Source organism: Pollicipes pollicipes, unplaced genomic scaffold (genome assembly GCF_011947565.3).
Source record: "Pollicipes pollicipes isolate AB1234 unplaced genomic scaffold, Ppol_2.1 Scaffold_6138;HRSCAF=7277_pilon_pilon_pilon, whole genome shotgun sequence".
Lineage (NCBI taxonomy): Eukaryota > Metazoa > Arthropoda > Thecostraca > Pollicipedomorpha > Pollicipedidae > Pollicipes > Pollicipes pollicipes.
Window position 1 is genome coordinate 14,633,016 of NW_023596818.1, and position 22,434 is coordinate 14,655,449.

At 46.2% G+C, this 22,434-nt stretch overlaps 1 long non-coding RNA gene across 1 annotated transcript; it reads right to left on the reverse strand.

Annotated features, from left to right (window-relative positions):
- Nucleotides 1–18,470: 18,470 nt before the first annotated feature.
- On the reverse strand, nt 18,471–19,489 carry LOC119105799 (uncharacterized). Its single transcript, XR_005095071.1, has 3 exons — nt 19,438–19,489; nt 18,975–19,150; nt 18,471–18,507 (listed from the first exon to the last, which is right to left on the reverse strand). It is a non-coding gene; the product is annotated as an uncharacterized LOC119105799 (long non-coding RNA).
- Between the last annotated feature and the right edge of the window lie 2,945 nt (nt 19,490–22,434).

The window sequence follows — 22,434 nt, forward strand, 5'->3', positions numbered from 1 at the left end:
GAGGCAAAACTCTCACAAAGTTTTTTTCGGGAATCATTCCTTAGGTTGAAAATATATGGAAACGGAAAAAGTTAATGGGCGTATCTTTAAGAAGAAGCAATCAGACTCATACTGACATGAAGGGTCGAGGTCAGGGCAAAGGCCTGCAGACCCCCGTTATATGTTTCCAGGGGCTGAGTCAATGAGGCGGTCCATTTCTTCCACAAGTATGCTCTTTGGCTAATTGAGGATGCTATGTTACAACTTGTGATGCCACAATGGGGTCAGGTCAAGGCCATTCCATAGGTTAGCGTGGTAATGTGGTGTATTCATGCGACCAATGATTCAAAATATTTTCACATCCATTTTGCTCGCGCTGTGCAGCTTACACGTCAGCTGCAATTTTGCTCTGGTCAGTATATAGTCAGATGTAGATAAGATGCCAAAATGAGGTCATACGAGTTCAACATGACACGCAGTAAGCTAGCCATGTCATACACGCTTCCGGATTGCTTATTCCACAGGCGTCCAATATGATCACTTTTAATTTTGCATCGGGTAATCTTAGTGCCTGAAAAGATCAAAACCTGTTGTTTGTCACAACTTATTTTGACCTTTGAAAGACATCAACAGCCATTGGCAGGTTAGGGAAATTGATTTTGAACTTACTGCGTAAAAAACTACCACTTGCTCATGTCTTGTTTGAAATGCAGATTTCATAATTTTCAAAGTGGTAGAAGCTTCAATTTGCCGGTATAGGACAGCAACTTGAGTGACAACGAGACAATTCCCAGTGCGCAGATCACCTTTATTTATGCATGAATAACACACTCTAGCATGTTTCTCTCAATGCCAAGAGCAGTCAAACATTACCCTTAATCTAAACATCAACAACAATGGGGCTTAAGTAAAAGTCCTGGTCACAGCATCCCTTTTCTCTACAGTATGTACAGTTCTCACTATTGGTGGCTTGTGGCACAGATGCTTGTCCAAGATTTATGCACAGCAACACGGTCTTCTGAGATTTCTTCTCGCTGTAAGAACTGGGGGCGCCCCTTTTTCCGTGCTTTCCTCTTAGGCGCCTATCCGACAATTTCATTGCAGGCCCCTGGCATATCTAAGCAAAATAAGTTGAATGCCATAATCATCATCAGCTTTCAAGGGCAGAACTACCCTTTATGATACCTTTGACATAACTGGACTCATACAACAAGTTATTAAGCCTGGACTTCATATCATGTAATGGGACGGCTGCAAAAATTCCATATCTGATCACTTTCGTGGGAATTAATTCTCCTTCATCACATAATGTTCCTTATGGCCACTCCCATACCAAGGAAGATGATATGATGATGAAAAATTGATGTGACTTGAGATTTAGTCCCCAACAACCAAAATGTGTATTCAGATGGGATTGCAACCAAACCCTATCCATATATATTCAGAGCATTATGCGATTTTACTAGCTACCATTGATATCATGCTAAAACTTCATGCCCAAAATGCTTTCAAACAAAAATCAATAATGGAGCTTAGTTATCTGAGCAGTGCCAGGATTAAATGAAGAGATGCATCAGCTTACAATATACTTACAAGATGGCATATTTTGTACCTCCAGGTTCATAAACGTCTTTGCAAATGCATCCATAGAAACAACACACACGCACAAGCAAAGTACAAGACAGCAGCCAAAGCACTCACAGCTCGCTGCAACTGGCAGCCAAATGCCACCTTGCACTAGAATCATGAAAAGAGAAAAACCTGGGCCTTTAACATCACCAACAGGTTTACATATGGCCACCATACACACAAACAGCATCGTGCACAACACGCTTCTTTAGCTTTCGTGCATGATACACGAAATCTTTAAACGCATCATAATTAAATCGAACAAGCACCTCCCACTAAATATAAATACGGTGAACTAAGGAAAAACAGACGACACTCAGCGACGCGACTCAAGGTTTGTCTCTTCCACGCCACGCATTTCGCACTCAGCAAAAATGAACCTATGGTACACAGGGATGACAGGGGCTGCCCCGACCTGGTGATTCCTGCTTGACACCATACCGTGTCGGCACCGGTCTGATCATTACGCTTAGACAGCAAACCATAAGAGCAAAGTCGTTTGGTACATGTATCTCATTCTATCATAATGAATATCTCACAGGCACTGCTTTGATAGTAGAACTCTGTGAAAAAGGGAATTTCATCCCATTCCTACCGATGTAAAAATATCAGCATTTGGTTCCAGACGTTAAATTTATATTTGCGCTCTCGTAATGGCCAATGAACATAGGATTGTTGCTCAAAGACGACTGCATGCCAACTTTCGTTCCTGCGAGGTCGTTGCCCCTGTGCATCAGAGTCCAGCGTCAGGTTCAGAGCTGGCCTGTGACTGACCCGCAGCCAACTCGGACGCGTCACACACTCTCTGTTCTTGCCGTTCTGAGCTGCAGCGTTGGAGCCTCAGTCTGGTGACCCTTTGCCAGCCGGGATTCTGAACGGACCGGGGACCTGACCTCCGTCGGCAAGGTCAGTCAGCTTAGGGTGGTCCCCACCGCTGGAAACTGAACGCTTGTACTTGTCATGAAGGCTGTATTCAACTGAAGCCAGATGGATGAAGCCATATCACATGATAATGCCAAGCACAATAATGTCAGAAATAATGCCTCAGCATCTAAAAAGCTGCAGGCTAGCTCACAACAGAACATGATGAGTAATGCAGTGAAGTACGACCGATCACACAGATGAGAAAACAGCGTCTCATAGCACGAGACAGGACCATATCCTGAACAAGACGCGTTGTCCTATTTGCCGTAGAGTTCCGATGTTCTTCAGTAGATGGAGATCACACCAATATTTTCACCAATAGTGGCCGTAGTATTTGGGCCTCCTGAAGAAACGAGGCCTCCAGTAGCGGCGTCTGCAACGACACAGTGTCAGAAAGGTGTGGAAAACACACTTCGACATTAGCGTGAAGCACCGCTGCTGAGAACATTTTGTAACTAAACATTTTGAGTCCGAAACCAGTCTTAGGTGATGCTGTTGGCGCCTGTTGACGCTGGTTGTGACGTTGATTCAGCTAAATGCAGGGTACACCACTGCGTAAGAAACTGGACACGTTAAAATCAGGTTAATATCCATTCTTGCCATGACTGCATGCTTTTGATTATTAAGCATACCCCTAAGGAAAGCTTTCACACTTCTATGCCGACTCGTGAACACATTGAGGAAATTGATAGAAAATGTGCTGATCGCCCCGAAAATCAGTCATGCTCGATTTCTTGATTAAATGGTGGGTCCGAGCATGTGTGCGGTTCTTTATTTAAACTCGCCAGTCCATAACTACTTGATATACATTGAAACCAAAGCCTGCAACATAGAAGACGAAGCGTGCGCTGTTCCAGTAGGAGGCTGTCAACTGCCGACACCTGTCACGGTGCGTGTCATTGCATGATATGCATGTGTGTACCTGTGGTAGCGCGGACGCCAGTAGTGTCCGTAGAAGCGCGACTCATCGCTGGCCAGGTCAGCGCCCTGCAGATCTTCGGCGACAGAAACAGCCACATCAGCATCATCTTCAACAGACACGGACTCCTCGGCCCAGCTTACCGCGAGGCCAGCGACCAGCAGCGCAAACAGCAGTGTCTGTAACAAGGGCGTACGGTGTGGAATGCGTACAACAAGCTCACTGTTTTGGGGTGTAATAGGAGAAAACCCTTCACTTTGCCATGGAAATGAGGTGGACGGAAATGTCGGGCATCAGAGTTTGATATGCAACCGGCGTCGAGGGCAGTAGGTGCGAGAAACACATAAACCCAAGTGAAGAAAATTTCAGCCTGCAAAACGTCAAACAAGTTTTCCAGGGTACACCGATAGTCCTAAATCACTAGGAGCATTGAGCACACAATCTGGGATTTTTGACTTACCACCTTCATCCTGATTACACTGAGAATGCCTTTTGGTGAGGAGAAGTCTGCTCTATGATGGAGGGAGACGCAACAGGACTGGTTATATACTCAGAGAAGACGGCCAGCAGACCCGCCCATTCCCGGCTCGTTGGACTAGAGCGAGCCCTGAGGCACTCTTCTACGTCACAAGCCGACACGTGGAGCCGCGAGTTTGGGCATCGGATCGCCTGTAATTTGCGTGCCCGTTATGCGTGAGGCACTGCCCTGGACCGTGGAAGGTAATTCCCCGCGCTCTCAAGCCACATAGCAAATCAGGGGGAGGGGGAGGGCGATGTCGCAGAGCTAGCCCGGGCGCAAAGGCTGGGGGGGGGGGGGAGGGACGATATCCGCAGCGCTAGCCCGGGCGTAAGGCTGGGGGGGGGGGGACGATATCCGCAGAGCTAGCCCGGGCGTAAGGCTGGGGGGGGGGAGGGACGATATCCACAGCGCTAGCACGGGCGTAAAGGCTAGGGGGGGGGGGGGAGGGACGATATCCGCAGCGCTAGCACGGGCGTGAAGGCACATCTGGAAATCAGCACGATGCTTTTCAGAACTGAAGCAAAGCGGCGCTTAGTCTAACACTTAGATGGGGGCGCGGTGTACGGCAGTGTACACGGAATAAACGGTGATAGGTGCAGGCGGTTCTGTCCAACATCACACACGTGTGCGCTGAAGACATTGCGGTCGGTTAATATCAATGTTAGGCAAATGCAATTTTCGTGGGTAAGATGGGCGATGTCTAAAACGGCAAAGAGATTTTGTATTTTATTTTTTCAAAAAAGGTATATCACCAAGGCATGCCGGTAAGAAACAAATTGAATGATAAGGACAATCAATGGGCTTAGGCAAAATCAATGTAAGACACAATCAATGCTCACAATGAATCGAACCAAACGGCCAACCCCGGAAAACTAATACTACGTGTTGTAGTTCAAAACTCCCTTAACTTGGACTCAAGCTAGTCTCGCGCCTACAGCTCCGCACTGCTGGTTCCCGGGCACGCTCAGACCTTGGGCATTTCCGCCCACCTCATGTCCCTGGCAAAGTGACAGCTTAAGCGAGCCATCGCAAGGGGCTGTCGAGACGTAGTCATGTGGCACATAAATGGTACACCTCTATGACTCCGTGGATTCCGTGGTCTGTAATAGACCGATACAAAGCCCACAAAGCCAACCTGCGAATATCACTAGCAGCGCGGAGCTGTAGGTACGGTAAAGCAGGCTGCATGAGCCCAGGTTGAGGGAGTTTTAATTACATCACGTAATATTAGCTTTTAAGGGTTGGCCGGTTGGTTTCGAATCATTTTGAGCATCGCATGTTTGTTACATTGCTTTTTCTTAAGTTTATTGATTGCCTTTGTTATTCAATCTGTTTCTTATCGGCATACCTTGGTGATATACCTTCTGTTTTGAAAACATGAAATACAACATCTCATCGCTGTTTCAGACATCACCCTTCTTAATCCACGAAAGTTGCATTTGCCTAACATTGATATTGACTGACCACAATGTCTTCAGCGCACACGTGTGTGATGCTGAACAGAACCGCATGTACCTATAACCGTGTTCCCCGTGTACACTGCCTTACCCCATGCCCACGTCTGACTGTTGGGCCAGGCGCCGCGTTCCATGTTCACAATTCTGAATTACCGTCGAGCCGACTTGCAGAGGTACTCTGACGCTCGAGCAAGCTCTGCGGCCAGCGCCCTCCGAGTCCAACAGATGTTTTTCAATGTGCGCCTGAGAGCGCGGGTAACTACCCTCCTCAGTCCCAAGCGGTGCCTCAGACACACCTGGAATGCAAATCACAGGTGATCCGCCGCCCAAACTCGCGGCTCCACGTGCCGGCTTGTGACGTAGAAGAGTGCCTCGGGGCCCTGGTCCAACGAACCGGGAATGGGCGGAGTCTGCCGGTCGTCTTCTCTGAGTATATAACCAGTCCTGTTGCGTCTCCCTCCATCATAGAGCAGGCTTCATCTCACCGAAGGGCACTCTCAGTGTAATCAGGATGAAGCTGGTAAGTCAGAAGTCACATATTGTGTCCTCAATGTTCCTAGTGATTCAGGACTAACTAGCGTACCCTGGCAAACTCAGTGTAAGTTTTGTAGGCTAAAATTTTCTGCACTTGGGTTGATGTGTTTCCGCACCTACTGCCCCACGACGCCGGTTGCATATCATACTCAGATGTCTGGCATTTCCGTCCACCTCATCTCCCTGGCAAAGTGAATTGATCTTCTCCCACTCGCCCCCCTCCCCCATCCCAACACAGTGAGCATGATGTACGCATTCCACATCGCGTGCCCTTCTTACAGACACTGCTGTTTGCGCTGCTGTTCGCTGGGCTAGCGATAAACTGGGCCCAGGAGCTTGTGTCTGTTGAAGATGATGCCGATGTTGCTGTTCCTGTCGCCGAAGATCTGCAGGGCGCTGACCTGGCCAGCGATGAGTCGCGCTTCTACGGACACTACTGGCGTCCGCGCTACAACCGGTAACACACATGCATATCATGCAGTGACACGCCCCGTGTCAGGTGTCGGGACCAGTTGACAGCCTCCTACTGGAACAGGGCACGCTTCGTCTTCTACTTTGCAAGCTTTGGTTTCGGTGTACAGTAAGTAGTTATGGATTGGGGATTTTAAATAAAAAAACACCGCACCACTTCTGGACACACCATTTAATCAAGTAATCGAGCATGACTGATTTTCGGGTGATCAGCACGTTTTTTATCAACTTCGTCACGTGTTTACAAGTTGATATAGAATTGAGAAAGCTTGTCTTAGGGGTGCGCTTGCTAATCAATATTATGCGGGCATGGCAATAATGAAGGCATTAAACTAATTTCACGTGTCCAGTTTCTTACGCAGTGGTGTTACCCTCATTTAAGCTGAATCAACGTTCCGTTCGGCGTCAACAGGCGCCAATAGCATCACCTAGACAGATCTCGGACTCAATACGTTTAGTTACAAAATGTTCTCACCAGCGATGCTCCACGCTACTGCCCAGGCGTGTTTCCACACCTTTGACACAGTGTCGTTGCAAGCGCCGTACTGGAGGCCCGTTTCTTCAGGAGGCCCAAATACTACGCCACTATTGGTGAAGCCATGGGTGTGATCTCCATCTACCGAACAACACCGGAGCTCCACGGCAAATAGGACAGCGCTGTTTTCAGGAATGGTCCTGTCTCGTGCTATGAGACGCTGTTTTTCTCATCTCTGTGATCGGTGGTACTTCACTGCATACTCAGCATGTACTGTTGTTGAGCTAGCCTGCAGCTTTTTAGATGCTGAGGCATTATTTCTGACAATACTGTGCTTGGCATTACATGTGATGGCTTCATCCATAGGGCTTCAGTTGAATACACCTTCATAGCAAGTACAAGCGTTCGAACAGTTTCCAGCGTCGAGATCATCCTAGGCTGACTGACCTTGCCGACGGAAGTCAGGTCCCCGACCCGTTCACAGTCCCGGCTGACAAAGAATCACCTTACTGAGGCCCCGCCGCTGTGGCTCAGAACGGCAAGAACAGAGAGTGCGTGACGCGTCCGAGTTGGCTGCGGGCCAATCACAGGCCAGCTCTGAGCCTGACGCTGGACTCTGATGCACGGGGCACGACCTCGCAGAACGGAAGTGGTGCACAGTCAGCTTTGGGCCCGAACCTATGTCTAAGGACCACCACGAGAGGGCAAACACCACTCGCGGTTGGAACCAAATGCTGGTCTATAGGCATGAGTAGGTACGGGATAATATTATCTCATTGCACAGGGGCTCATAAAACAACAGTACTACAATATTTTCCATTCTGATAGAATGAGATGCATGCACCAAAGGGATTTGTTCTTATTGTACGCTGCCTGAAGCGTAATGATCACACCGATGCTGGCATGCTATGGTGTCAAGCAGACGCCACCAGGTCGGTCCTTCCAAACCTGACATCAGGTTGAGCATGTAATACATACACGTTTAGATCCACCGCTAGATAACAGTATCCCACTGTATCTGCCTTTTGCGAGGCCCTCCCCTGCTCAGAAGTTAATAATGACGACAGACCACACGAAGGGCCAGCCGCAGCCGAGTCCGAACCAGCGCCGCTGTGGATGCCTCATCGCTGCCGGCACGCCTGAATCATGGGCAATGGACAGACACTGGGCTAGTGACAGACATAATGACAGAGAGATGTGGAATTACTAAGATGAGGGTAATAAATCGGCCGATGGAACACGTTCATCGGTCAGGTTAGGCCTATGCCGACGAACGACCATTAATTACGCAAAGTTAGTTTGACAATATCCAAACACCAAAGCAAGCATAGCTGTAAAAACGACACAACATATTTAGAGTTGATTGGGCATAAATGATTTTAATAAAGAAGATAAAAGCCACAGCACATCGGACTTTCGCCTTCACCACGTGAAAAGGCGATCCAAGTTTACTGATGTGAGACCTAAAAGAAAGAGAGAGAGAGAGAGAGAGAGAGAGAGAAGAGAGAGAGGGCGAGATGAGAGTATCTAGAGAAGAGAAAATAGGATAGAGAGAGGGAGACTAGATAACGATAGTATCTATATACATGTACAATATAAATATAATTCGTTGACATAAATAAATAATTATATATATATATATATTATATATATATATATATAATATATATATATATATATATTTGATTAAAAATAACTGCTGACTCAGCAATAACGAGCTTTTTGATGCATCGTTCTAGTTTCCGGGCCTTTGACTTTGCGTCATCGCTTAGATTAAAGATGTTGCACAAAATTACTCATATATTCATCACTCCTTCCATTCTAACGTTTCGAGATCTTATCTCATCTTCGGAGAAGACTAAATTGCACAGAAAGAAATAAGTTTTGAGTTTTAAAGGATGAAAAAATTGTGCACTACTGTTGGAAAAACATCTTTTAGTACGGAGAACATAAATGAAGCACAACTAATTGAAGTAAGACGGATTGCTATTTCATCTTCATACATGTAAGAAACACTCATAATGGGAACATCACAAAGACACAATGGGAACACTATTGTCACAATCACATCGGAAGTGCTCACCGCCCACCACCTAGTAGCTCAAGAGTTCTGCAAGAATTTGTCTGTCTGTTTAAGGCCGGAGAGAGTTCGTTAATGAATATGCTTTCCCAAATTTGACGGCGTCTTCTGTCACTGCACGTCCGTAAAATGTCAGTGTTGTCTGTCAGTTGTTGTCGTGTCAATGTCATGTCGTGTTCCTGTCGCATGTGGTCCAGGGGTGCCCCGTCACGTAAGTGCATTGTCAGGCGTCGTGAGAGCGTCGTTGTGGTCACACCAATATAGTGTGTGGGACGTGTGGGAATGTCAGAATTTGACAAACCGTTGTTCACCAGGATCTGTTTGATTCGTGTCAATTCTGAATGTAGTCCTGTCCAGTCAGAGCAGTGCTTAAATGCTCGTCGAAGAAATGACCTTATGACGCTAATTTTGTAGCGTCGAGGACACTGACTGTCAGCATTTAAGCACCGTCCGTTGTTAGTCTGTTTTCGGTGTACAGTCGTTTTGAATTGTCCTTGTCCATCAACAGCTACGTCAAGAAAGGGTATTACGTTTTGCACACTTTGCTCTGTTGTGAATTTTAAGCCAGACCGTTCTTCAAAGGTGTTTTTGAGATGTCCTAGTTGGTCAATGTCCCTAACTTCTACAAATATATCGTCTACGTAGCGGCAGTAAATGTCCGGTCTTATGTCGTCATTTTGTAGTATGTCGGTTTCTACGTGTCCCATAAAGAAATTACCGAATAGGAGTCCAAGAGGTGAGCCCATCGCAACACCCTCAATTTGGCAATACAAGGGTATTGCCAAACTGTCAAATTGGGTATTGCCAAATTACGTGACGCCTCCTTGACTTTGAAAACGAGACACAACGACATATGACAAGACACTTTGACAGCAAACCAAGGCAAGACATCCAACCGACCGTCAAACTGTACTATCAAAATCAAATGACATCTGCTCACAAACAGGATGAAAAAGCTTTACGGGAAATTATCTCTCAACATGTTAAAGGCAAAAACGACCACAAAATAGACATTGTCATTTACTATTGTAATAAGAAGATATCGAACTTTCTTATGAGAAACAGCCCAGACAAACACGACAAACTGAAATGCACCAATGTAGTGTATCAATTCCAATGCAACATCGAAGGCTGCAAACTTCGTCCCACACACTACATTGGTGTGACCACAACGACACTCTCACGACGCCTGACAATGCACTTACGTGACGGGGCACCCCTGGACCACATGCGACAGGAACACGACATGACATTGACACGACAACAACTGACAGACAACACTGACATTTTACGGACGTGCAGTGACAGAAGACGCCGTCAAATTTGGGAAAGCATATTCATTAACGAACTCTCTCCGGCCTTAAACAGACAGACAAATTCTTGCAGAACTCTTGAGCTACTAGGTGGTGGGCGGTGAGCACTTCCGATGTGATTGTGACAATAGTGTTCCCATTGTGTCTTTGTGATGTTCCCATTATGAGTGTTTCTTACATGTATGAAGATGAAAATAGCAATCCGTCTTACTTCAGTAGTTGTGCTTCATTTATGTTCTCCGTACTAAAAGATGTTTTTCCAACAGTAGTGCACAATTTTTTCATCCTTTAAAACTCAAAACTTATTTCTTGTGCAATTTAGTCTTCTCCGAAGATGAGATAAGATCTCGAAACGTTAGAATGGAAGGAGTGATGAATATATGAGTAATTTTGTGCGCAACCATCTTTAATCTAAGCGATGACGCAAAGTCAAAGGCCCGGAAACTAGAACGATGCATCAAAAAGCTCGTTATTGCTGAGTCAGCAGTTATTTTAATCAAACATGTATCAAAGAAAGAATTCTGCCAAAATATTCCAATATATATATATATATATATATATATATATATATTTATGTCGACGACATTACATACATAGCGACTATTCATTTGGATATATATATATATATATATATATATATATATATATATATATACGAGTATGGAGCGCTACCTGTCGTAGACACAGAAGGCTCTTCATCATTGCTCCAGCCAATGTGGTTGATGCATATTTTGTTTCTCTTACATACTCTAGAAGTGATTGCTTGCAAAATGTCGAAACATGCCGTTAAACTCCACTGTGACTGTTAGCGTAATCGGGCGGAAGTAAACTTGGTATGGGTGGTCGCCAAAGCTAAACCCGTCTAAGTGCCAACTCGTATGCATGTAAAGATGCCAGAAGGCCTAGCGGGTAACGTGCACGACGGTGTAAAATCCATGATGACGCATAATTTTTACACAATCTGAGTGTAGAAGAGTCTTACACATAAACATAATCTGGACCTGGCTAAGTTGGTGCTTCTCCCCCCCCCCCCACAAAGTGAAAGTTTCGTTTTACCAACGTTAATCACCTTATGATGTTGGAAAAAACAGGGTCCATATTGTGACTAGAACTGTATTTTTTCCTTTTTTCTAACGGCTGTCCATTTAAGGCAATGTTTCACATTTGAAGTTATTGAAGCAAGCATGAGATATGATGAAACAGGCTAACTTATAATTATGGGTATCCTTTTAAGTGGAAAAGACTGCTCTAGACAGCACAATTCTCTGTTTAGTAGATATGCCTTTAAATGCGTCATGGTTTGATTATGTCATTGTACCTTGCACAACATTGATTGAGTGCCAATTGACGGTCTTTTAAGCTGGAAATCGCGCTTACAAACTCCAGACATGAACACCACAACAATTCTTTTTTCTTGGCCATCGTCGCCGCGTGGCTTATAGAATGGGAGGACTTGAGTGACGTCATTATGACGTCATAAGTGCCAAGGGGACTTTGAAGTACTCTCCGCTATACACCTTTCCCAATTCTGAGAGCGTATAGCCCAGAAATTAGAGTGGCTTGGGTCTCGAAAGACAGGATCGTGAAGATCATCCAAGGGTCCCTAAGATGACTACTTGAGTGTAAAGCCCCATACCAATGTGGAGCCCGCAAATGGTTTTAATGGCGACCAGAAGTGTCCCCGGTCCCTCCCCCCTTTATCCCAGTGATACGCCAAACTTTACGTTAACACCAAAAATAATAAACGCAACTCGCGGCACTCCCTTGGAAGAGGTGGAAGCAAAAACAAAAATCAAACAAGAGATTGCAAAGCCCAGCAGGTTACGTTAGTCATTGGCAGAAATAAGCAAGGAAGGCTATGGTCGTAGCCAAAGGCAGCATACGACTGGACGCTACTGCCCGACCAGGAAAGTCACCCACTCAGACGCTACTGGAATCATCATTCACGCAAGCTGTGGGGGACAGAGGCCTGGTGTGAGAGATATATGTCCATGGTTCCAGCTTTGGCCGCAAACCAGGCTAAACAATCTGGTTGTAGGACAGCGATCGAAAGACAGAACCGCCGTTTACGGGGTGAAAATATACACATGGTCATAGTAGAGTAACGCACGCTAACGTACATGCAAACACGACATGCAAACTCGCGCGCGCACACATACGCACAAGCACACACAGGGTCACGCACACACACGCACACACACAACCACACCCACACCCACACACAACCACACACGCACACACACACAAGCACACACAGGTCACGCACACACACGCGCACATCACACGCACACACACAGCCCAACGGTTCATCAAATTATCGCAAAAAGTAAAACGCCCCCCAAATAATATTTTGTGAGCCTCTTAATGCAGTTTTTTCTTGCCTCAATCACATTTGTTAAGGATAGTTTTGGTGAAAACGGCATTCAATAGATAAGGGCCGGTTCGCGTTGCCGCACGACAACGAGTTTTTTGGTGAACTTTTCATGAATATGACGTGTTTCTTTGTCTAGACCTTCTAGACAAGAAGGATTTGTGTCAATCAATAACGCCAATAGGATCGCCGTCCCAAAAATCGTTGTAGATCTGATAGCCTGATACATGTCCAGTGACGCGATCTGCGCGTTGTCAGCGCAACAGCTATCGGAAGCCGTTGAATCCTAATGGCATGTGAAAAGCGAGGTCAGTGTTGGTTATGTTATGTCTTAAAGAGCCGAGGCAGAAGCCCGAAAAGTTTCAGTTGTGATGTCCAATGAAATCGAGAGCGTCTTTCCCACTTTCGCTGGTTGCATGTAACTTTTTTAAAGGTTTGATCCCACCTTTTTCAATGCATGTATGTCTGGGATTAGAGGTCACTAAACAGCGTTTGTTGTGTGACCTATGACCCCTACCAGCCGATCGCGTAACCCCATGCAACGGCAGAGTTTAGTGGCGAGGGTTTAACGTGCCATCATGCTCGGCACTGTCTGCTCTGCCCTCTGACGTCAACTGACCTTTAGCGCGGACGCTGCCACCGCCCGCAGGCCAAGCCTGTCAAGGGCAAATAGCGACTGCCTAAGGGGACTCGAACCAACCCCGCCACGGGTGGGTGGATCGGAACGCAACTGCATTGGTTATTGGCGTCTTGAGGCCCCGTCAGAGGGTAAGTGGTTCACCACATCAAAACGACAGCTGATGTCTATAAGTGAAAAACGAATAAACTCGGCTCGGTCCGTACCATGTAAGATTTTGTCTACAACAGTTAAACAGTCATGCAGGTTGAGTGAGACTGTGTGGGTTCTTGCATGTCGGCACTAAAAAGGCTTTGGTGTTTCAGATAAGACGTGTACTGCTGGTGGGCGAGGGTATCCACCATTCTTCGCACGACTGCAACAGGGGTAATTAACCCGAAGTTCGAGGCGAGGTGAGTTGAGATCAGAGGGCAGGACGAACCGTGCCGAGCATGGTAGCAGCTTTAACTTTCGCCACTAAATTCTGCTGTTGTCTTGGCTTGCGCTACTGGACGATAGGGTAATGGCTCACACAAGAAGCTCCGCTTATTTTGACTTCTAATCCCAGGTATCCATCCATTCAAATGGGTCGGGCCAATTAAAAAAAAAGTAACGCGCAGCCAACGAGGGTGGGGCAAACGCCTCCGCTTCCATTGAACATTGTAGCTGACACTTTTCATGGTTCCTACCTTGGTCCTTTGGTAAACAACATAACCAGCATTGACCTCTTTTGCCACATGCCATTTGAATTCAACGGCTTCCGTGTAGCATTAACCAGTTAGGTTGACGACACACAGATGGCCGTCACTGGACCATGCAGCAGGCTGTGAGATCTGCGGCGATTCTTGGAGACGGCAATTTTATCGGCGCCTATATGCAAGTTCCTCTTGAATACGCGGTCTTTAGTTTCATTTTGTAATTCACTTGTTTTGCGACACATGAATTATTGCTTCCGTGGAAAGGGTTTACATTCCCAGCTTACACAAACGAAATTTAATTCTGCATAATCGCGCAAGTAGCATTGTTGGTTATCATGTCGGTTTGGCGCATTGCAAACCTGTTTTAAAAAAAAAAATAAGCTTATTTAACATCGTGAATATTGCAAAGCAGAAATTGATACCCGCATTGCATAGACAAACTTTTTCGAACCTGACCTCTGGAATGGACATCCTGTTTACGCTAGCAGATACCCCAATAGTAACTACAAGAAAACACGCCACGTTAATGAAAAGTCACCGACAACGGTTTGTTGTCGTATGGGCCACATGATCCCCTAGTCTGTAGAATGTTTTTCAACCCATCTACCCCTAATCAATGTTGTTGAAGAAACAAAAAGGTGCATTGAGATGCTACATGGATCATTTTTTAAGTATACCATTCTTCATCATAGATGTGTCATGTGGCTGGTGTGTGTGGTGCGTGTGTGTGTCATGTGCGTGTGCATGTTGTTTGCCGCGTACGTGAACGTGCGTTACTATATTACAACCATGTGTGGCGTTTTCACTCCATAAAGACGGCTCTATCTTTCGACCGCGCCGACCTGCAACACGCTTGCTTAGTCTGGTTGGTGGCCAGAACTAGATCCTTGGGCTTGCATCTCTCGGACCAGGCCCTTGCCCTTCCCAGCCAGCGTGAATGTTGATAACATCGTGTGAGTGGATTACTTTTCCAGTTGGACAGTAGTGACCAGCCGCATGCTGCCTTCGGCTACGACCATTATTTCGCCTCCCTTGTTGATTTCTACCAATGACTAGCTCAAGCTGCTATTGGGCTTTGTGATATATTTTTTGTTTTTGTTTCTAATTCCACCTCTTAGTATGAGTGCCGGGACTGACGTTTATAATTTTTGGGGTGAACGTAAGGTTAGGCGTTGCTGGGCTACAAAGGGGGGGGGGAGGAGGCGGCACTCCCGGTTGCCATTAGAAGGAGTGTTCCACATTGATAGTTGGGTTTTGAATTTAAATAGCCTTTCCGGAGACCTTTCGGTGTGTCCATTCCTGCTGTTCTTAACACCCAAGCCCTTGTAATATTTCTGCCACACGCCCGCAAAAATGGGAAGGGTATATCCGGGAGAGAATACCAAAATTAACTTGGCATTCATAACGTCATGGTAGCGTCATTAAAGTCCTGCCATTTCATAAGCCATGGAACGACCAATGACAAGAAAATGACAACTTTCGATGCGTTATACATTCGTGAGCGAGATTTCCAGATAAAACGACCGTCAATTGACTTTCATCCAATGTTGTGCAAGGTATGATGACGTAATCGCATAACGACGCATTGAGGAGCATGTCTCCTAAACAGTGAATTGTGCTGCCTAGGGCAGTCTTTTCCATTACAAAGCATAGCAATAGTTTTAAGTGAGCTGCTTTCATCATCTCCACTGCTCGCTTCAGCATCTTTAAATGTGAAACGTTTCTCTTTAGCAGGTAGTCGCTAGACAAAAAAAGACGATCCTGGAAACAATGTGCGCGTGGTTTTTCTGACATGGCATGATCGTTAACACGCCATCGGGTGGGGGTCAAGTCGACCCCCTCAAAGGTTTTCCAAAATGGTTTCCGAACAGCGCTGCGCAGTCATGCCAAATTTTTGATAGCTATAAACAACTGAATAAAAAATCGTAGACATCACAAATTGAGATGTACCTTGCAAGGTCGCTGACCTATGGCAGGTCAAAGTCAGGCCACGTTTTCAGCGAAGGAAATTTCTAGGGAATCGTTCAGTCTGATCGAACAACGGAGCGTTGGACGAAGCCATACATCTCTGATATACTTTCTTTGGCAACAATTGAATAAACAAATTACATCAACTTAGGGTCAGGTATAAAGGTGAAACCAAGGTCAGAACCAACCTGATTTATTACTATAGAGTTTGCTGTATGGATGAGTTCCTGGGGCCCATTTTGAAGTCATTGATAGCAGGAACCCCATTACATACCCTCAATAGACATTTTAAAGGTCAGAATAGATCAATGACCTATGACTACCCGAGTGAACATTTTGTTTTTAAGAACATACTGCTTAGCATAATCTTTGTCGCTTATCCAAATGCAAAACTCAAAGCGGCCTGTGTGATTTTGGTCATCATGACCTTCAAAAAGTCAAACGAGGTCAGTGACCTTAGATGAGCAAGTGACCTTTTGCTCAAAACAGTTATCCAGGTTTTACGAGCCCTTTGGAGACAAGCTTGGAATTTTACCATGTTTCACCTTATTTGACCTAAAGGTCATGGCCCAGGATTCTCAATTTTGACCTAAGTGAGTTCACGTACAGGTCAACATACCCTGTGAATTTTTTGTCTTTAGCTCTCCAAGTTTCTGAGATCTCAGTGCAGTCAAATTGATTGCCACACGAGCGATGGCTATCCAGCCGGCCACCCGGACGCGTGTTAATGCTGGTGCGGCGAAGCTTTGACTTGGTGAAGACGGGCGCCAACTCAGTCAGATCCTTGAGTCGCCCACCGTCATGTTTATGAATAAGATTCTCCGATACTTAAATAGGGGACAAATTGGGCGTTATCATGGATCATGCATCGTCATGGACGTCAACCGCTGGGCTTAGCTGCATCTTGTACTTGAACTTGAATTTGCACTTACGGCGGGCTTAGCCTTGGCGATCACCCAGGCCAAGCTGACTTCCGTTCGATGATACTAACAGCCATTGTGGTGTTTGAAAGCAAGTTTTAACATTTTGCAAGCAATCACTTCTCGGGTATGAAAGAAAAACAAGACAGACATCAACCAGACGCTGACAACATGCCACATTGGCTGGAGCAATAAGGAAGAGCCCTCTGTGTCTGCGGCAAGTAACGCTATATTGTTTTTTGTTCTGAGGCCTTAGATCAGTAAAACTGAATTGTCGTTTCATCTAACGAAGACGGAAGTCCCGATATATTAGGGCTTCTTTCCTCTCATTATAATGCTTTTGATTTTCTGTGTTTGTTTGTTTTTTAGAGCTATGCTGCCTCAGTGTTTTGGACGTAATCAAACTAACTTCGCACAATGAATGGTTGTTCTTTGGCATAAGCTTGACCGGACCAGATGCACTTGTTCCACGTGTGCCAGCAGCGATGAATCACTCCACAGCGGCGCTGGTTCGAACTCGGCTGCGGCTGGCCCTTCCTGAGACGCGTCGTCACTGTTAACTTCTGAGCAGGGGAGGGCCTCGCAAAAGCAGATCCAGGGGAGAAGGTTTCGATGGTGTTCTCCCGTCGAGGACAGTTCAGGGTACCGGTATAGCAGCGTGGACCTTAAAGTGCAGGATACTGCCATGTTAAATCGATGTCAGGATTTGGTAGGACCGTACCCCTGGTGGTTTCTACTTGACACCATAGAGCGTCAGCATCGTGTGATCATTACGCTTAGGCAGCAAACAGTAAGAAGGAACTCTGTTGCTGCATGTGGCTTACCGAGGCATATCTCACAGGGCACTGTTTTGTTAGTAGTGCAATGAGATACAATATGCAATGTGCAATGAGAGAATTACTATCCCATACCTACCGATGCAATACCAACAAGCATTGATTTCAGACGTAAGGTGTGTATGTTCGTTTCTCGTGGTGACCATCGAGACATGGGTTATCGTGCCAAAAGCAGACCCGTGGCACCAACTTGCGCGTTCCTACGAGGAATCGAGTGCCCTTGAGCATCAACCGGTCCAGCGCCCAGGTTCAGAGCTGGCCTGTGGGTCTGACCGCGCAGCCGACGTCCGGGCGTGGCACACTCTCGTCCGATTTTTGCCGTGCTAAGGCACAGGACGGTGGGGCTTCAGTGAGGGAACCCTTGCCAGCAGGGGATTCTGAACAAGACGAGAAGCTGACCGTCCGCCGACAAGGAAACGGTGTAAAAGCGTGTACCTGGTCAGGAAGGAAGGCTGTATTCAACGTGAAGACCCCCCGATGGATGAAGGACGCATCGCATGAGTAATGGCACGCACTCAATGTGCCGAAGAAAGATACCCCAGCACTGTTAAGTTCCATACTAGCCCGCAACGAAACCTGATGCAACAATGCAAGTAGTAACAACCGTCACGACAGGTGAGAAAACAAGCGGTCTAGTGCACGAGACTGGAGTACATCCTGAACAAAGCTGTCGTCCTCTATTTTCCGTAGAGGTTCCGATGATGTTCGTGTAGATGAAGAGCACAACCCATCGCCTCAACCAGTAGTGGCCGTAGTATCCTGGCTTCCTGAAGAAACGAGGCCTCCAGTAGCGGCGCCTGCAACGACACATGAGTTGAAATAGTTGTACAAACGCACTGGACGATGAAAATCAGTTGAAGTTCTCCATTCTTGTCATGACTGCGTGATATCGATTATCTTGCGCGCACTACGTTTAACCCTGTCCAGCTCATGTCACCTGCATTTCAGCTGGTGAACCTAGCAAGGAAATTCATAACAAACCTGCTGATCGTCCCCCCCCCCCCCCCCTCCCCCGATTATCAGCCATGCTCGATTATTTGGTCAAATAGTTTGTACGCACGTGCGTGCAGTCCTTGATTTGAACGCGCCAATCCATAACTACTTGATAAACATCGAAACCAACTGACTTAGAAGACAAAGTCTTCTGCCTGCAACCGAAGCCTGCAACTTAGAAGACGAAGCGCGCTCTGTTCCAGTAGAAGGCTGTCAACTGGTCCCGACACCTGACACGGGGCGTGTCACTGCATGATATGCATGTGGGTACCTGTGGTAGCGCGGACGCCAGTAGTGTCCGTAGAAGCGCGACTCATCGCTGGCCAGGTCAGCTTCCTGCAGATCCTCGGCGACAGAAACAGCCACATCGGCATCAGCTTCAACAGGCACAGACTCTTCGGCCCAGCTTACCGCTAGGACAGCGACCAGCAGTGCAAACAGCAGCGTCTGTAACAAGGACACGCGATGTGGAATGCGTACATCAGGCTCACTGTGTTGGGTAAGTGAGTAGGAGAATAAAACAATTTTTACCTTGCCAAGGAGATGAGGTTGACGTAGTGGCAGATGTCAGAATTTGCCATGCAACGGGCAGCGTGGAGCAGTAGGTACGGGAAACGCATGAGTTCGAGTTAGAGGATTTTCAACTACAAGGCATGAACTAAATTTCCCAATGCTGGCTAGTTAGTCCTGAGTCACTATGAACAGTTTTATACAAAATGCAATTGTTGACTTACCAGCTTCATACCGATTACACCGAGATCGTCTTTTGGCCAGATGAAGTCTTCTCTCTGATGGAGGGAGACGCAGCAGGACTGGTTATATACCCGAAGAAGATGACCGGCAGCATAACCCCGCCCATTCCCGGCTCGTTGGACCGGAGCCCTGAGGCACTCTTCTACGTCACAAGGCGACACGTGGAGCCGCGAGTTTGGGCGGTGGATCATCTTTGATTTGCATATCCGGTGTGTCTGAGACCCCGCCCGGGACCGAGGAGGGTAGTTCCCCGCGCTCTCAGGCCCATATAGAAAAACATCTGTTGGACTCGGAGGGCGCTGTCCACAGAGCTAGCGCGAGCGTGAGGGTACATCTGCAAGTCGGCACGACGGTAATTCAGAATTGTGGACATGGAAAAACATTTTTTACTTTGCCGGGGAGATGTGGTTGACGTAGTGGCAGATGTCAGAGTTTGCATTAACTGCATTCAAACTGCATTAAAACTGCGTTCAAAGTTGCATTAAAAAGCTCAGAAAGATCGTTTTTGGGGGCATTTTATTTTTCGCGACAGTCTAATGAACTCTTTGGCTGTGTGTGTGTGTGTGTGTGTGGTGTGTGTGTGTGGGTGTGTGGGTGTGTGGTGTGTGTGGTGTGGTTTGGTGTGTGTGGGTGTGTGTGTGTGTGTGTGTTGTGTTGTGTGTGTGTGTGTGTGTGTGTGTGGGTGTGTGTGTGTGTGTGTGTGTGTGTGTGTGTGTGTGTGTGTGTGTGTGTGTGTGTGTGTGTGTGTGTGTGTGTGTGTGTGGTGTGTGTGTGGGTGGTGTGTGTGTGTGCGTAACCTGTGTGTGCGTGTGGGTGTGCATGTCGGGTTTGCGTGTACGTTAGGTTGTGTTACTCCACTATGACCATGTGTACGTTTTCACCCCGTAAACGGCGGCTCTGTCTTTTGATCGCTCTCCTGCAATAAGCTTGTTTAGTCTGGTTTGCGGCCAAAACTGAAGCCATGGACTAGCATCCCTACACCAGGCGTCTGCACTTCACAGCCTGCATGAATGTTGGTACTAATAGTGTGTGAGTGGGTGACTTTCCTGGTCGGACATTAGCGTCCAGTCGTATGCTGCCTTTTGCTACGACCGTGAGTTCGCCTTCCTTGCTTATTCCTGCCAATGATTAACATAACCTGCTGTTGGGCTTTGCAATTTCGTTGTTTCTTTTTGCTTTTACTTCCAACTCTTTCCTGGGAGTGCCGCGAGGAACGTTTATTATTTTTGGTGTTAACGTAAGGTTCGTTGTGTAACTGGGATAAAGGGGGAGGGGGGGGGGGGGGGGAGGGGCAGTCCTGGTCGCCTTGGTGGCCACTTGCGGGCTCCACATTGCATGGGATTTTAAACTTAAATAGTCATTTTAGGACCCCTGAAAGATGTTCACAACCCTGTCCTTCGAGGCCTAAACTCCTGTAATTTCTGAGCTATACGCTCTCGATATGGGGAAAGGTGTATAGCGGGGAGTATTTCAAGGTAATCTTGATATTCATGACGTCATAGTAACGTCATTCAAATCCTGCCATTCCGTAATCCACGGCGATGACGGCCAAGAAAATAAAATTGTTGTGGCGTTCATATCTGGAATTTGTATGCGCGTTTAACGACTTAAAGGCCGTCAATTGGCTCTCAATGTTTTGCAATCTACCATGACGTAATCAAACCATGATGCATAAGAAGCATATCTAATAGACATAAAATTGTGCTGTCCAGAGCAGTTCTTTCTACCTAACAAGTATTTCAAAAGTTGTAAGCGAGTCTGTTTCATATCTCTGATACTTGCTTCATTATCTTAAAATGTGAAACACTCCCTTAACGGGTAGCCGTTAGAAAAGGAAAAATATAGTCTAGACACAATATGCACGCGTTTTGTCCAATATGGCATGATGATGAATGCTGGTAAAGCGACATTTTCACTTTGTGGAGGGCACCAACATAGCCAGATCCCGACTATAATTATGGATAAGACTCTTTGATGCTCAGATAGCGTAAAAATTAGGCGTCATCATGGATTCTACACCGTCGTGCACTTTACCCGCCAGGCTTTCTGGCATCTTGTACCTGAATATGAGTTGGCGCTTAAGACGGGTTTAGCGTTGGCGACCACCAGTAACAAGTTTACTTCCGCCCGATTACGCTAACAGTCACAGTGGAGTTTAAAGCCATGTTTGGACATTTTGCAAGCAATCACTTCTCGGGTGTGCAAGAGAAACAAGGTATACATGAACCACATTGGCTGGAGCAATGAGGAAGAGCCTTCTGTTTCTACGGCAGGTAACGCTTTATTACGTATATATATAGTATATATATATATATAATATATATATATATATATATATATATATATATATCCAAATGAATAGTCGATATGTATAGAGTGTCGTCGCCATAGATATGTACATCTATATATATATATTATATTAATATATAATATATATACACATATATATATATATATATATATATATATATATATATATGTGTATATATATATGTATATACATTTTTGGGGGTCTCAGAGCAGAGTAAACTTGGATCGCCTTTTATGTGGTGAAGACGAAAGTCCCAATGTGTTGTGGCTTTTATGTTCTTTATTAAAATGATTTATGTCTAATCAATTCTAAACGTGTTACGTCGTTTTTACAGCCATGCTGCTTTAGTGTTATGGATGTTGTCGAACTAACTTTGCGCAATGAATGGTCGTTCGTCTGCATAGGCCTAACCTGACCAGATGCACGTGTTGCATCGTGGCCGATTCATTACCCTCATCTTAGTAATGCCCACTCTCCGTGTCATTGTCTGTCTGTCACTCGCCCAGAGTCTGTCCATTGTCCTGATCTCAGACGTGCCGGCAGCGATGAGGCACCCCACAGCGGCGCTGGTTCGAACTCGGCTGTGGCTGGCCCTTGTGTTGCGTCGTCCTCGTTAACTTTTGAGGAAGGGGGGGGGGCTCGTTAAGGTCAGATACAGGGGAGAAGT